Source organism: Motacilla alba, chromosome 3 (assembly GCF_015832195.1).
Source record: "Motacilla alba alba isolate MOTALB_02 chromosome 3, Motacilla_alba_V1.0_pri, whole genome shotgun sequence".
In the NCBI taxonomy this organism is placed as follows: Eukaryota; Metazoa; Chordata; class Aves; order Passeriformes; family Motacillidae; genus Motacilla; species Motacilla alba.
In genome coordinates, this window is record NC_052018.1 from 23,090,531 (window position 1) to 23,108,819 (window position 18,289).

The window sequence follows — 18,289 nt, forward strand, 5'->3', positions numbered from 1 at the left end:
GCAGCCGGCAGAGAGATTCAGGAAGGCATCCCAACTCCCAGTGCTGCAGGCATAAAACCACCGCTCCTTATATCACTGCGTGGATGGTGCCTGACTTCAAAAGTTGGCTGACTTTAAAAATACTGAAGGTCATGTTTGCTGACAATTGTATTTGTTATGACTTTTTTGTTTGTTTTATTAAATTAATTAAGCCACTTAGTTTTTTCCCCCCTACAAAGACAAGTAGATAAGCTGTATTTCATATTCTCCACAGAAAAGCCATGTTGGCAGTTCCAGGCTTCCTGTCAGGGGCTATGGATGGCGGGTGCTGCTGGAGACACTGGAAGGGGGCACCTGCCATCTGGAGGCTGGGTGTGAGGTGGTGCCATGGTGGGTGCACACCTGGCTTTGCTGGCTGCTGTGACAGCACCTGTTCTCATTGTGCTCCCCTTTCCCTCACCTGCTGTTCAAACCTTGTTGTTTCACCAGGCGTGATTTGAAAAGGACTGTAAACCAGCTCGGGGTATGAAAGGCATTGCCACTGCCAGCAGCGGCACAGGGAGAGAGGTGACATGTGTCTGACATGTGCTCTGTGTGATACCAGAGGCAAAACCACTGTCTTGAACCTCTGGAGGATCTCCCTAAGGACTCAGCCAGTGTCTTAAGCACAATAATATAGCCAGGGGATAACGTGTGTTACTATCTGAAGAGACATCACTGGCAGTTAGATGTTATTTTTACTTGTCTACCATTCTTTGAAAATAAAATCTTATTAATCTGTCTCACTACCTGACTTCCAGAAAATGCCAGTGGCAGGTAAAATGAAAATGTTACCTTCAGACATTTATTAAATACAAAATTATAAAAAATACATTATTTGAACATCAAAAGCAACAAAAAAAGTTCAATTTACAGTAAAAAGGTAGCTTTTCTGTGGAGATTTTATCTTCCACTTTTACAATAATACATCATGCTTAAAACAGCAAATGATAATGATAAATTGAGATTGTATATAATGTGAGTCCATAAACATTACAAGTACATAAAGCAATAATGGCAAATATGTGAAAGCCCATAAAGATGAGAAAAATACAAGATTTGAGCAATAAAATGGGAAGCTTCCTAACAACAGATGTAATAAAATACAACAAAGGGAGAGTATTGCATGCTTATTTTCAGAAGTAGTCAGGTTGAGAAAAGTTCTGGGAATAAATTTCTGCTTTTCAAGGCATCTTAATTCTTTTCCCTTCTCACATTATACTGGCAGCTAATTGTTTAAATCTTGTTAATTAAGATAGTGCTATGGATCCCTATCAAGTGCATTACTTGTTATTCACTGATTACTTGTCTCTATTAAGAAGAAACATCTATCCAGTGAAGAAAAGATAGCCAGTCACACACCATTAAAATGGACAGTGAATTACTGAAATAAATAAAACTTGAAGGCACTTTGTAGGCAACAAGTACGGAAAATGTCTATCCTAATCTGTTCATAAATACTTAGGAGAAGTCAACACAAACATGAATGGGAATGCTTTGTAATTTATTTGAAAATCAAGGAGAGCCAACACATCTATGGTGAAATGCTGGTCTTATTAAAAATCTCCAGGAATTTTGCCAATTACATTAGCACTTTAAGGGTTTTATCTCGGCAATCTCATTTTTATTGATATGATTTAGACGGCTGCAGAGAGTCATGTTTCTCTTACACTAAGGCAGATTCTCAGTGTCTTATACAAATGGTTGATGCCGGCATGCTTTCTGAGGGACTATTCATGAAGTCAAATACCATCTAACAAATGCAAACAAAAGAGTATGAACAGAAGTACTTATGATTTTCCTGTCATCTCTATCGTATTTTTAATTAATAATCTCTGTATCAGAGGGTTCAAAATGAGCAAATCCAAGGGAATGTCTGGTTTTTAGCTTGTTCCTCCAAGGAAAGAAGCTTGTACAAAATTCTGCCAAAATTCTTTCCATTCCAAGTAGCTTTTGAGCCTACTGCATAAATTAAACCAAATTTAGCAATGTGGTAGGGGAATCAAAGGTAATAAGTTCCAGCAAGTTTCATGAAAACAGGTAGAGACAGAGAAAGATGCCAATAATTCTTTCACTTACCCTGCACTCATCTTCTGAGATGTTGCATAGTGCATACAAGTGACTACACTTGAAATATAAATCTAGACAAATACAGTCATCATTGATATTAACTCTCATTGAAATGGTTCGTATTTATTACCGAAGATTTTGTGAACTAGGAAATAGATGAATTCTAAATGTTTTGGACAATAATGTATTTCCTCTCAGTCGATATTTTTTATGAATACTGTATTTATTTATGCAAAAGAAAATCAGAGAGTACCCTGTCTGGACACTGTGCTGGTGTGCTAATAAAATGTATTTCTCAATAAAGGCACATTCAGAGTTGCAAGGAAGCTAGATAGTAACAGACCAAGAGCTCCCCTTAGTTTTAAAGTAAATAAATTCTATTAGCATTTGATTATAACTTTCTTATCTAACAGTATTTCAGTTGTTTGAAAGAAAAGTTGCAAGCTTTTAACATGCACTTGGGTAAAAACCTTTAAAATTCAGATTTCTTTAGCACCTCTTTCAGATGTTGCAGGTGTCAGGCTAGTTTGTGGTGGACAGCAGATGACTGTGGATCTACACCTGTGATCCCCTAAATAGTCACTTCCTTTCTTGCCAAATCCCTATTTATACAGTTAAAAACCAAAGGTATGAGAAGGAAAACTGACAGAGCACTGATTTGTGGAAAACAAAGCAGCAATATGTGAAGCTAGTGTTTATCTGATGGGAAAGCACAGCCCTGCAGAACAGTAAGCATAAGACCATTGATTAAATTTTCTCACCCAACTGTGAGCATATAAAAACAGAAGAACAGCCCATCAAGCTGAGTGTCCTGACTCCTATCAGTAGCTGTAAGTAGATGCCTTGTAAGAGGGTGAAATCTTCTCATTCTGCTTTGTTCTCTGTTCTTCACCTACTAAGTGCTACCTTTTCTTTTGCTTTACTGATACTGCATTCTAAGCTGTCATAATTTTAAGATTTTGCTCCAGAATAGAAACCACCAACTCAAAGGCCATAATTCTGTGAGTTGGCTGCCCTTTGGTTTTTTTCACACTATCACTTTATCTACATTGAAAGCATTTCTCCAGATTGTACCTTTCCAATACATGTGACTCAGCTTTTTTTTTAGTTCTCAGTACTATCCTAGCAGGCATGCAGACAGACTACCATACATCTTTTATCATAAAATTATGCCTACGCATGTAGAGGTACCTTGATATTACTTCATCACAATTTTCAACTGCCACAGCCTCTAATCATAAATGCATAGGTGAACCACCACCCCCTCTCACCAGGCTGATGCTCCTGCCTGCTACTCCCAGCTGTACTATTCCCTCTAATCGTGATGCTGTTGCCTCTAGCTAGCTAGTCACCCCTGTACTGATACCCCTCACTGTGCTCTTCCCACTCACCACAGTACCATTTATATGGTATTATCACACATTGATTTTAGCTCTGAATAGGTTCATTAAAGAGAGCCTTTACTAAAATCCATTCACCTAAGTTACTGTCCTTTGAGACTTCAGCAAAGATCCAGCACCATTTTATCTCTTGTCATTGCAGTAGACCCAGTTGTGATCCTCTCCCAGCTTTCATGATTTCTTTTCTCTAAGTGATGACTAACGGGGAATCATCTAAGCAGCTAATTAGGTTTTATTAGTGATTCAGCATGTAGGTTCACTGAAGAGCCTCCATCTCACAAATATTATCAGCTATCATTATACCTTGGATCTCAGTAACAAAGAGACCCCTTCAACACTAAGTTACTTCTTCCTAGAAAACAAAAAGCCTCTTCTTAGCTAGATAAATGTCTGCATTTCCAGAAGAGTAAAATAAGGAATTTGGTGACAGTAGAACATTCACTCAGGACCAACTAAAGACAATATTGTTGTTTTTTTCTTATACAGGATATAACATTTCATCACAAAGCAGGCATCAATACAACCAAATGGCTGCACTGGCATATTTTGCTTTAGCTTCTAAATGAGGTATGTTTATTTCAGTTTATCAAGAAATGTCATCAGAAAACTCTTTTTTTCTCAGATCCTCCTTCTGACATCTCTGCTTGTAAGACTCTAAAAATATGTTCCAATGCCTGAACTTTGGAAGTATTTATAATCTACACAATGAACAAATGTAGATAGAGATTACCCATGCTCTCCATTATAACTATTATTCAAAACTATTTATTGTAAGGACAAACCCCAATACCTGGCCAGGTGTCCTCATGTTTAAATGTGCTGTTTCTTACATTAAAAAAGGACTATATTTCTGTTAGGACTCTAACAGCAACTAAATAACAAAGAGTTTGGGTAGATGCACATGTGTAAATTAATACACATACATGCATACTGTATTTTAGTAAATTACTGGCATGTGTTATTGTGCATTGTGACTCATGAATCATGAATCCATTTCACAGATTATCATTTCCCATTAAATTAGTGCTTTCCATATGGTATCTCCAACGCAAATCCTACAACCTACTTATTGTGGTTAAAAAAAAATCTTACATCAAGAACACACTGTCCTGGGCTTTGAAAAAATGTTTGAAATCAAATTATTCTACTATGTCTAATACTGTTTAAAGATTTAAGTGATTTCTTCTTTTTTGGCATTTTATTTTTAGACAATATCTATTACAAGTTAGCATGTTATTTCTTTGTACTGCTGGACTAGCATAAACCAGAAGCAATTGTCACAAACTGGAGAGGATTCTTATAGTATAGCACTATATTTACCCACAAACAAACTACTTCATCAAACTGCAGTGCCCTTTTGTAATGGCTGTATTAATACCTGTCAAAAGTATTGTAATCACTGCTCTTACACATTCAAAACTTCTATGGGAAACTTATGTGAAATCATGCTCCTAGTTAACTACCTGAATCTGCTACTTATGCAGTGTTTTTTTAGAAATTGAATTGTAAGTGGTTCACAATCATATTTATCAAAAAAAAAAAAGTAGTACTTAAAAGGGTAAAATGAAATTTTTACATAATTGGTTTTATTTCTGAAAAAATCTATGAAAACCTTTTTAAATAAAAAAGATACTGGATTAGTTTACTGTGTCATTAGAGTCAGGTTTTTTTTTTCAATATATCACATTCTACAGATTTTATATGAGAAGAAATAATCCAAGTTCTGACTGAAAAAGCTCAGTATCTTTGCAGGTTTTGAACATACTTTCCAAGACCTCTGATTTTACAAAATTCCTTTAAAGGGTGGAGTTAGAATATCATTCTTATTTTTAATGAAGTAGGTTGAGATCTTGCTACTGTAAACAGGACAGGTTCTGAACAGTTTTTGATCAGTAAGTTGGAGCATATGAGACTTTAATTGTTCCAGGAAGCCCTATGTAGCTCTACCACATCTGCAGCTGGTCTCTAAAGTGTTTATGGACTGATCTGAATAGATTTTGTTCTTTATGTGCTCTCAATTTCTGCCTGTTCCATTTTCATAATTGGACAGATAGCCAAAACGACCTCTACTTGCCATCCAGGGCAAGAGTTGTTTTAAATCCAACCACTTCTCTGTGGTTCACATGATTCATATTTTATTACTTCATCTCCACTTCAGTCTTTGGTTCTGGCACTTTTCCCATGCAAGTGACATTCACACTATATAATTGAGCTTTATTCATGGAACTGTGAAACAGACGGAAAGTATTCCAAAATGTGGAAAATGAAAAAAAAACAAAACAAACATCTAAAAACAAACAACTTTACCGTGACATTTTCTTTGCTTCTTGGCTCTGGCTTGCTGACAACAGAGCATTGAATATGTAAATCCATAACTAATGAAGAGTTATATCAGTCAAAGCTAATAATAGAGTAAGGAGTTACAAAAATCAATATAGATAATAGAATCTAATTTTGAGGGGTGTGGTGATCTGTTTGCAGGATATGTATACACACACACACACACGCACACACATAATTCTTTTTATACTATCAGCCAATAAATACATTACCAAATTCAACTGGTGTTTCTCTTTATGTTCAGTAGACTACAGAGACCCCCAGATTATATATATATATATATATATATATATATATATATATATATATATATATATACTTGAATGAAAAGTGTTCACCAGCCATTTTATCCTTTCTTATTCTTAGTACTTCTTTCAGCAAGACTATGCTGGTAATTGTCACCTGAAATTTTCCTCAAAGATTTCTGGGAATTATTCTACTAGAGATCTAATGCATAAAAATTGTCAATAACAAAGATCTACTCTACCAAATGAAGGGAAAAGCATGCAATTTCAATGGCCAGTGGTTTGAAATTATCAGAGCAGCTGACCAACTTAGCAATAAGTCCAGGAATAAAACTAGCAGCAGAACAACTTCCCTGTCTTACCATTGTCTCTCAGCTTTCCCTAGTTTTTGGAGATTAATATTTTCTGTCAATGCTGCGTGATATGTCAATGTATGGATAGCAAATTGGCATTCAATTTATTTTTGCTGCAGTGTGGCCTTGCAAAATAATTTCTGATTTTCTGCTTACTGTCTCTAGAATGTCTTCTTTGACATTACAATATTTATATTTTTCTTTCCTTCTGTCTGTCTTGTGTAAAATTGCATTTTCCCCATATGAATTTTAATAATCTACTTCTACTTGCCTAATTTTTGTTTCCCTGCCTCGCTGTAGATGATCTTCCAGTTTTCATTACACTATCTTTTCTTCCAAAAGAAAATTATTATTGTTTTGATAAGTTAATTATTATCAATTTTAAAAATAGTAAAACTTAAATTAATATTGCATTTCATTACTCTTCCTCCTGATGAGAACACAGCAATAAGATGATTCCTGTGATCACTAACATTTAAGGTAAGCTGTTAAAATAGGAAGAAAGCTAGGAAAGAGGGAGCATGAACATGAAGCAATTCCATGCAAAGCAGTCTTAATTTGGAAGAAATGTTGTGAGATTGGAGCCCTAACACTGGTGATGATACCTCTGTATTAGGGGCACAGAAAATTCCATTTCTATTGCATAATATTCTGGGAGGATGTCTTCACAGGAAACTACTGAATAATATTGGACAAAAAATGTACTCCATTGCTCCTGTTGGTGTCAGTCTGTTTTATATTGCAGTCACAAGTATTTAAGAACTGCTGCACATTTCAGTTCTGGCCAGTCCTCTGTCTCAACAGTGGCTAGAGACAAATGCATCGGAAAGAGTAACAGAAAACTATGCACAGGGATATGTTTTTCCTAACAGTCTCCTGAACCCCCAGCCATTTTCAGAATGGGGCATTTCCTGGGTAAGATACAATTTATTTATTTAATAGCTGCCCATAGAACTCTCATCTCAAGTACTCCTGATGTCTTTTGTGCTAGGTACAGGGGGTTTTTATCTTAAACAATCTCCTTTGCCAAGGAATTCAAGAGATATACTACCTATGCAGTTAATAAACACTTGTTTTTGTAATTTGAGCCTTGCATGCCCCCTGTACCTAGGCAAACAATTCTAAGCATTTCCTAAGGTGCTAAATATCTTCAAAAAGAACAGCGGAAGAAACTGCATTCTAAAGTATTCTGTTAATAAGGGTGCCTATCTGAAAGAAATCATGGTTCAAATCTACTCCTTTTCCATTTAAGTTAGAGTTTGAATCCCATTATTAATGAGGATACCCTAGTTAATAAGGTACAGTCAAGTTTCTAACACTCTTCTGTCAAGAGTATCTGGTTACTCACTGCCTCAAGAATGAAAATGAAAACAAATCTGCTGTTGACTCTGCCAGGTCAGTCCCTAATGCATCCACTGCAGGGTTTCTCTTTAAAATCGGAACATTGTCAGGAGGATTCTGAACACTGTGTCTCACAGCAGTGATGAGCTTCCCCTTGAAATTGTGGACTTTGGCCTCCTTAACAGAAAAAAAGAATCAAGTATGCCTATACTGCATCCTTGATGGACATTTATCTTCTGAGCTGTAGACCACTAAGTCAAGACTTTGCTTCATCTTGAAAGTAGGTTTTTCTAATAAAAATACTACTTTAGATCAAAGGAAATATTTCATGTTGACCAAATATGCTTAATGATATTGGTAAAAAATTTTAGAAATAAATGCAATTCAAACTGAACTGATCTCCACATTCTTTTATTCAAATACATAGCGATAGAAATCGCATTATTCCTGAGAATACAATCTTAATGAATATGTCTAAACAGGACAAATTATCCAGATGAAGTAATTAAGTGAGGCTGTTCTGTACTACAAGTCAAATCAACTCTAATTCAGCATTAGTTATTAGAAAAATAAAAGAAAATAATCTTGTAAACAAGACATGCATTTATAGAGGACCCTGTGTAAATGTAAACAGTGCAGGTGTCTATTAAGAACCATAATTATCTTATTTGGACTTGGAAGCAGTTTTTAAATATCGGGAAAAATATGGTATTCTAATATACATTAATGAAAATATTTTAAAACTACATCTGTTCCATCTTTAGTTTTAAATATACTTCTGTTACGTCAAAAATAATCATCACACAAGCATGACATGGTTTTTGTCCTAGTGCAAATACATAAAAGCAGTATTCAACAGTATATAAGATCTCACACGCAATAAAATTCCTGCATAGGTACCTTTTGTGGATGTTATTTTGAAGGTAGCTATTAGTATGGTGAAAGAATCCAGACAGTTAAAGACCAGAAACATGAATACAATAAGAATTATTGTAGTTTAGCTTTAATGTCAGCAACAGTTAAAGACAAATTATGACTAAAGTTTGCTTAATAAAGTGACAAGAACCAAATGGTAATCAAAGTGCTGTGTAATATTTGATGCTGAGAATCTTCAAAAGAAAGAAAAAAACCCCAACATTATGGAAGAAGAGAAAAAGGGCTAAAGGAAAAGGGGGGAAGGGGGGGAGAATTAAATAAAACAGAAAAAAACCCGAAAACTAGCTGCAGTAATATCTGTCATTCATAACTTTCCATAATTATCTACTCTGTAAAATTGCTGCTGTAATTTGAAATGCCTCCCTCCTGATCTAATTGGCAGACTAATGCAATGACTTGACTAAGAACCAGGAATGTAGATCTTGCCATTATGTCAGATTCACTTGGATTTTAATGCAATATTCCCTCAGGAAGGCCCATGATTTAATTAAAAACATTGTGTTTCAGTGTCCAGCACAGCACCTGCAGCTCTCTTAGTGTGTGAATCTTGATTCCCTAGAGTGCATTGCAGCTGACCTTTTTGATTTCCATTTAGCGATCACTTTGCAGATAAATTTTAACTGTTTCCTATTTTTTTAGCTCTTAAATGTGCTTCTGTGCCTCCAGTTCTTGAATTTTGATGTTTATGAAAACACTATTCCAAATTTGCAATGATTTTTCTCCTAAAAGTACTGCTCCTATAGCAAATACAAATAGCAGAAATCAGTCAGCTATGATTTAGAAACTGATTCATTCCATGGACTATAAATGCTTCTGAACAGAGCTATACAAAACAGCTTGCCATCAAGTTAAAGCAAAGCTCTCAAATTGTTACCAAGCATACTGTATTACAACATAACCTTATATGATACAGTATTTTCTATTCTGAGCTTCATAATCAATAGGGTGCTTTGTCCCAGTTCCTTTTTATGCACAGGAAATAAGTCAAGGAGTTGGAAAGAAGCCCTATCTAGGCAATATTCCAGATCATGACAATATGGCAATGTGGAGATGTTAAGATAGGTGGTTTTATGAAAATCATGGCATTTTTAGTTACAAAGAGGTAATCATTCTATTCCTTCTTATCAGAGCAGAAGTGTGTGGAAATGTTTCTGCACAAGGCTGCTGCTGGTCTTGGCAAAACACTTTTAAGAGAAGCAAAAATTGAAATTAATCTACCTCCCTTTACTTTTGAACATAATGAGTTGTCTCTCTTAGCTGGTGATCTGTACAAGAAAATTTCCATAGGCCATATAGTTTATTTATATTTAATTCCAGACCGACAACAACCACAAACACCTCTAATGGTAATAACATGCAATCAAATAACAAGCAACAAATTAGGTGGTAAATTAATTGTGGTTCTTCATTAACACAATTGTGCACCTGACAACAGAAAAGGTACAGAGCCTTTATCTCTGAGGGTGTTTTCAGAGCTTCCAAAGACCAGCTAATGCAGGGCTCTGTAAGGTCATATTTTTCACTACTGAGCACTTTGGAGAAGCCTGAAAATAGATATGTAACTGTTCAGCTATTGGATATTCACATTTGGATCTCTGGACTGAAAACACCAGGCATACCTACACTTACTGCTCCTATGTATATTCTGATCCATTAGCCCTGCTGAATTAGATATTTAAAATTCTTTGTTAGAAGAATAACAAAGTTATTGAAAGAGAGTACAAAGCCTTTAATTATATTGAGAATAAAATTACCAGGGACTGATTTACTACTGCCTATAGTTAACACATTACAGTTGACCAGCAAAAGTGGATTTATGAACATGTTGCACCACTGGTCAGTGTATGTTGGACTGAGTGTACAGTGAAACATAACCTCTAGTTTCTTTAAAAGCATTTTCAAAGTGAGTCCTTTTTTTAAGGGGATATCTTAAAATGCCACAGTAATTCTGCCAGTATAGAACTCAGATTCACACTTTTATTCTGAAACAATGTTTATAAGATCTACAAAAACATCAGGAAAAAAAAAAGCAGGGGGATTTTCAAAGTTGCTTTCTCATCTCACTGAATCAATCTTAGTCAAAGATTAATCAGCATAACCTACATGTCCTTTAGTCTCCAGTAAACTGCTCCTCTTTCCTTCCTATAAAATGCACATCTTACTTCTTAAAAGATGCAGAATAATTAAACAGTACAGTGTTGGAAGAGGTAATATATCTTCTCTGAGCTACACCTGCAAAATTTCACATTTTTAAGTTTTTATAAGCTCAGGAGAAATTGTTGAAATGCAATCTTATTTTTTTCCTTTTCACTTTGCTCATCACAGGGCAGTTCCTGTGGTCAGACGCTGAATATAGCAATGAGCTGAAGCAATGAAGAAATCAGTAAAGTCTTAGGAGGGTAGCATGAATGGCATAATTTTTTTTCAGTCTGTGTAGCAGCTTGTTTTTAAACAGGCACTGATACAATCTAAGGACTGTCCAAACAGTTACCTTGTCTTTACAAGCTTCACCTAAGGCTCTGTCTTAATCGGTATGTTTTTTAATAGTTTTACAAGTGTTGTGTCCAGCAATGCTGGGATGAAGAAAGATAAAAATGTGCCTTTCTTGACTAATTAGATAGCTCCCTGAGATGGGAAAACAATTTTGCATAATGAGAGCTTCACAGAGTCCAATGAGGCCTTTGTCTACTCCTCACATGAGAAAGTATTTAAGGGACTTGCCTGACTGCAGTGCTAATATGAGTCTGATATCCTATACAGTACCAAGACTGGATCTCATCCATAAAGTCTTGGCAATATGTCCCATTGAGATGCCAACAATTAATTCAAATGTTTGTGCTAAAGATGCAATTTAGTATCTTAGAATGAGGAGGTTAGCTGCAAACAGGCATGATTGCTCTCAGTATGCTCTCAAAATAGAGGTGACTGCTGAAGAGGTAGATTGATGCAATTACTGTTTCAAACTGTCATACAAATTGATAAGAAACTTTTTTTCCTTTAAGATATCAACATGGTCAATGGATTTTAAAAGTGCTCTTTAGATCATTTTGCATATCCTTCCTCCTTGGTTCTGTCTGAAAAGTGCACTTAACTAGGGTAAAAATATAAGGATTTTTAAAAGCTCTACTAGCTCCAGAAAATAACTGATTGGCAGATCAATTGGGTTGATCTTTATAACATTTTAGACTTTGCATATTTCTGCCACCTACAGTGCAAAAATAGTGTCAATGCTCAGTATTAGGGGACAGTTCCTACTACAAAACAGGCCCTAGAGAGAATTGTCACTGCAAACAAAAGTATTTGAACATACCCATCTGTGAAATACACCAATGGCTGCTAGCTTCCTTTCAGCTCAGCTCTTTTTACGTTTTTAAGTTAATACACTGCAGCTTTAGATTAATTTTCATGCATTTTCTAAAGCAAATATGTATAAATTCAAGATGAACAGACATGTAAACATTGCTGGTTTAAAATCAAACCCTCAGCTAACACACTTGCTGCATAACTACCTGGCATCTTGGCCACCCCTTCTGTCAGAATGGCACCCTGCCTGCTCCAAAGTTGATTTGACCCCTCCAGTAATGTGCGGGTGCCAGACAGCACCGACTTCTGCAGAGCAGCCTTCTTCAAGCCTCACATGCCATCCCCTCTGCTGGAGCTCCTGCCTCCATGCCAGCAATGAAGCATTGGCACAACATCCTTCCTCACAATTGATCCCACCTGTTGATACTTGCACAGCCAGAGATGGGAAAAAAAAACCCAAAAAACAAACTAGGAAAGAGAGGCAGACAAGCATTTCTGGTTGCCAAAAAGGCAGGTGGACTAGCAGCAGGTGTCTGATCAACTCAGGAAGATAACAGGGTGTCAAAATGTTTCTAACAGATAAGTGCAGTACTTCTTGCAGGACTCCATCCAAAGACAATCAACATATCCATCAGTGATTTTGGGGGCAGCCTTTTACATTCTTTGGTGATAAGGTAGAGAGAAAATAAGTCCACAGTGTTACAAAAGCAACTCAAATACTGGCTAAATATTGGCAATAAGCTGCATCACTATTCTCTTTTCACCAACAAAAGAATAGTCATATAGAGCATGAAAGGCATACTAGGAAGACTTTATCTTTGATGCACATGAGGCCTTTTTCAAAACCACTTTGGAAAATGCTTGAGGGAAACCCTGATCCCTCTAGAACTGGCTATGCCAAAAGTTTATCTTTTGCTCTGAGTGATTAATAGGTATTGAGGTAAATAAGCTTACAAAATATCAAAATGTGATGCACACAGATCTCATGTTTTCAGCTCTGTAGAAATGGGAAAGGGAACGGGAGTTCCTTTAGACTGAAAGGATCTTTGAAATAAAATGCCAACCACAAAGTCCACATTTCTTACAGAAATATCTAAAAAGTACCATCCAAAAATCTGTGCAATTTGCAAGGCTGAAATGTCCTTTTGAGGTTAAAATTAGCAATGCATCTGCCTCTAAATAAATAAATGAATAAAAATCCTATCATTAATTATTATCTTTTCATCAGTATCTGGGACAACTTCCCAACTGGCTGAAATTCTTTTCTTTTTCTCTCTTTTTTTATAGAGCCATCATGATGTGTGGTCAATTGTGGCTGGCTATTACATATATTTTTTTCTTGCTTTTCCAGTAGGATAATGTTGATACGACATTTTCTTCTTCTTTTCAGTTTATATGAATGAAAATGAAAAAAAAAAAATTCTTCCAGAACTAATTATGTGGATAAATATAAATCAGAATTACCTTTATGGCAGGAGTTTGGGACTTTCAAAGAAGCTTGCTGTCCAAACACAGAATTTACATCATAATGATATATTTTGCTGCCTCATGCCAAGAATGGAATCCAGAACCTCTCTTACTTTTCCAGGAATGTTTTTATATATCCAATGACAAGAAAATACATACAAAATTCTGTGAAACAAAATGTGTATCTAGGACTCCCCAAACCCACAAAAACAACCTAAGGTATAGTGTTACTACCTTTCCTCTTCTTTCCTTAAGCTGATTTAGCCTTTTAGGCTACATATAGACACTTATATGCTCTCTAGATGCCACTTTAAGCTATTAAATATTTTATCTATTCTGGATGCCATTTTGTCAAAATTTTTCCTTCCCTTTAGCTTCATTTGGATCTGGGTATTTAGCTGTCTCAAACTCTGGAAAAAAATGGTCAACAAAACTAAACAAAGGTTCATTAAGTCACAAGGGTTTAATAATGCAGGCAGTGCCAACAAATGGGAATGTTATTTGTTATATTACTTCTACTGAAAATAATGCAAATATCCTGGCTCCCTCCATGGAGTAACTGAGGGGCAAGATTTCTAGGGTATATTGCCTAAACATAGGCATCTGATTTAATTTTAGGACATGATGCCTGGTTTACAGTTGCTATTCTGGAAAGGAACATATTTTTCAGCCTTTGCAGATGTCTGGATGAATCCAAAGGTGCAAAAGTAGTACTTGGCATGAACATCTAGTGAACCTCAGACCCTCCTCGTACCTCTCCATTGCACACATATAAAGCTTCACTCTGCTTCTTTGCCTTTGTTTTTGAGTGTAGGTGCCGTGGAACCAGGGCAATCAAAAGGGAAAATGAGAAACTGTCTTTACAGTCAGCATCTCAAGAATGCTGAGCTCGTGTTTCTTTTGATAATGAAAATTAAATGCTATGTCTTTCATTTGTCTTTCTGGCCGCACTTTTCACACAGTCCTGTGTAACGCAGTTCAAAGCTATGAGACAATGAGACAACTTTGAAAACAGGGACAATACACTGGACAACAGGACAACACACTGGGCAGAATTAAAAATGCATGCAATTAAAAAATCAAATGTCAGGTACATTACTTCCTACATATCATACAGTTTATAAATCACATTTAATTCAAATTCTGTTACTGCACCACAATATACCAATATATAGCAACAATTTCAACACTGGTTAATGAATGTCCCAGGATTTTGTTGTAGAATTTGAGCTGGTGCCAAAGTCTGTCCATATATATATATATATATATATATATATATATATATATATATATATATATATATACACATATACATATATATATATATATACACATACATATATATATAGACATATATATATATATATACACATATATACATATATATTTATATATATTCCATTTCCATTTCTTTAACTTGAAGGTAGCTCAGTCAAGAAAAAACAAAATCCTAAGAGTTTAAATACTTGCTGTACTTAAACTTGCTTAAATCTCTTTTCCATCCAGAGATGAAAATAGGGATGATGCTTCCTTATTCTTGCAAACAATTTCACCTCCTGGGCATAAATTCCCCGGTATAACAGGATATTTTAGAATTAATTCAAGACCATCTGCAAAATTTCTATTTTTAATATATTTATGGATAAGGTACTAGCTTGCATATAAAGAACAGTGGCAATGAAGGACACGGGAGCTATAGAGCAACCATTTTGAGGGTATTATCTATATTCAACTTTTTTTTTTTCTGCAACATTACTGCTACTACTACTACTATTATTATTGTTGTTGTTATTGTTGGTATTTATAAAAATGCTGAGGTAGGTATGTGTATGGGACCTCACATCTTACTCAAGGGGACATATCTTGTTTGGACCACTCTCAACTCAAAACAGAGCATATAGGAAGTTTTTGTAAGATTTGTTGAAAATATTTCTTTTGTATTTTAAACTAGTTTTCCTTCTCAAAAAAGACATTTTTCCCCCATAAAATTGTCGGTGTAATTTCATCTTTTAATTCAGAACATACCTAAAATACTTATTTCTAAAATATAATTTCAATCAAATCTGAAATATCTGAATCTTAGAGTTACCTCAGTTGTCATTGTTTTCTGTGGGCCCAAGCTCCTTACCAAATCTTTTGTAATTACATGACATATGGGAGATCACAATAGGACCAAGGAAATGTTTTTTCAGAGATCCAATGAAGAAAGGTAAATCTACATAAATGTCTCTGCATATGCCTGAAAATATCCCTCAAAAGATTTAAAAATCCAAATAATTGATTTACTGTGATTTTCCATTTTAATAAAGAATTAAAATTTTAATGTGGAAGGATGGGAGACCTACTATGACCATCTCTTCTTTCTAAAAATTCGTGGGGATTTTTAGTGATATACTGACAATAAGGCTCAATCCTTAAATTGTCAAAATCAGAATTCCATGCATTACACAATAAAATATTTCAAAGAAAGTATGTCAGTTTACAGAATTTAAAGATCTGGATCACAGATTCAGATCAGTAACTACAGGAAACAGAAATAAATGTGTTCAAAATAGCTGTGTGGCAATCTCTCTAAAATGTTCTGTGACATCCAGCTGAATTTAGGAGCAAGTAAATCAGGTTCCCTTATACGCAGCTTTTAAAGCAAAAGAAGATGAGTTTACCAGGACTTGTTCCTAGACATAATAAATTCCAGCTGAGAAGTTACTCCTGTAAGGAAGGCTAGGTACATGAGGTGGAAACCAGTGAGGTCATTGTGGTTCTGAGTCTTCTGAATCAGGGGTAGGAGTTGTGCATGTCAGAGGGTTGCTGTTCATGTGAGTGTGCTGATTAAACATTCCAGAAAAAGGAATAATCCCTGCATGGCTGGAGACATGTTGGGAAGCCTTCCACAGCAAAACATACTTGCTAGAAGAGAAAATTAGAACCTTGACTGCCTTAATCAAGAAAAAGTATTTGCAATAGCAGACAAGCAGGATGGACTTAATGGAAACCAGGAAATATATTTCAAAAATTATAAAAATTAGATTCAAAGAATAGAAAAGTGACATGATGTCCCATGCTCTGTGAATTAATGTGTGTGAGGATGCTGTATGAATAGGATGTCTCCACCTGCCTGTAAGCCTGCAGAGGTGTAGAATTCAAATCCAGAAAAAACAGAAAAGACTGGACTTGAATGAAATTGTTCTTATAACAGACTTGAATTATGATTATATCATTTTGCCTAAAGAAATAGTCAAGCATATAAAATTTCTGTACATTTGCCTAAAAGTTTTGTCAGCTCCCACTTTTTCCAATCTCTTCTCTCTGCTTCTTTCTTCTTAGTCCACTTCATGCTCTTTTGAATGCTTTCTGTCATGTCCTGACCCTCCTTTTCTAACAGGCAGAACTCCATTCTTTTTTGTTCTTCCATGTCTTTCATGCATAGTAGGACTTTTTCCTATACTTCTCCTAGGCTAATTCCTCCTCACATTTTAAGTGCTTTGTCCTCTCGATTCCTTCTTTTCCTTGTCTATCCTCCTCCTCACAGATCTTTCTCTCTGAATTCTCTTACACTTTTATTCTCTGTTCAAATACTGCTTTGGGTGGATGATTTTCTACTGACTCACTTTTTGTGTGAGGGAGAAATTGAATCATATCCCATGCCCCTTACTGCTCCTAGTCTTCCTTTCAGAAAGCAAATGCTTATCTCTTTGGTGATTCGCTAATGTGGAAGCCAGGTACTTTCTCAAACTTCATGCATTCAATGTATTCAAGATGTACTTTCCAGAAAGAAAACTAGGAAAAGAACTTGTGCTAGCTATAGAGACTGACCCTGAAGCAGAACAGTATCACATGGACCTTCTTCTGTTGGGGACAAGAGAAAGGACATACAAAAAACATTGATTAGGGAAGAAGACAGGACACGGCACTTGGGCAGTTCAGAAGGGGATTCAAACGAGGCAGGAAACATACCATATATCCTATTCAGTGAGCAGCTCCCCCGAGGCAGCCAGCCAGGAAACAAAACAACAGGAACTGACTGCAGATCCAATACCTCCCCCATAACTGCAGTCAGCTATCTCAGCCCATACAGATTCTCTTCTGTAAGATCTTCTCCAAAACGTATTCTCAAATACCTACAGTAATTTTTCAGAAACACACCTCTTTTTTTGAGCCAAAGCTAAAGGACAAATATAAGAAAGGCTATAATACTGAGCAGATGCAAATTTGGAATATTTATTGACAGTGGAGAAATCCAAATTCACTTCTTTACTTGGCTCAAGGTATATGAAATTCACATAATGTAATTTCATAGATTGATGCCTCATTCCATACTTCTCATGCAAAAGTAATCTTGTTGAGAAAAAGTATGCTTCACTGAGTAAAAATGCAGTGTGAATTTGAGGTTCATTGCTATTGACAGTCACCTTTGGTGTTGGTAAAATCTGCATTTTTTTTCTCTGATTTGGAAAGATTTTTTAGATTTTATGCAATGTCTGTTTTCTCTCTCCCTGCTGCCCTTTATTATAAGGGAATTCAACAAAATCATTGATCTGTAAAAAAAGACTAAAGAGTAACTACAATTATAAAAAGGTATCAGTGATGAAGGAAAATGTTTAAACAAGCAAAGCTAGCATTTATGCCCAGCCCTCAAATAATTTTTCTGTCTTTTAAACAAAGAAGGTAACATCCCAGAGGAGAAGATAGAATTTCCTACAGGGGGAAGGAAGACTGAACTGTTAAGGGCTTTTTCGTTTCATTACAGTAGATAATTAGGTAATTAGAATGATTAAAAGCTGACAAAGCAACCGACTCAGATGAATTATAATCCACA

At 35.6% G+C, this 18,289-nt stretch overlaps 1 protein-coding gene across 2 annotated transcripts in view; it reads right to left on the reverse strand.

The window, feature by feature from the left end:
• Window positions 1–18,289, reverse strand: part of CSMD1 (CUB and Sushi multiple domains 1) — a 1,065,169-nt gene that overhangs the window by 1,006,192 nt on the left and 40,688 nt on the right. The gene's annotated exons all lie outside the window — the stretch shown is intronic.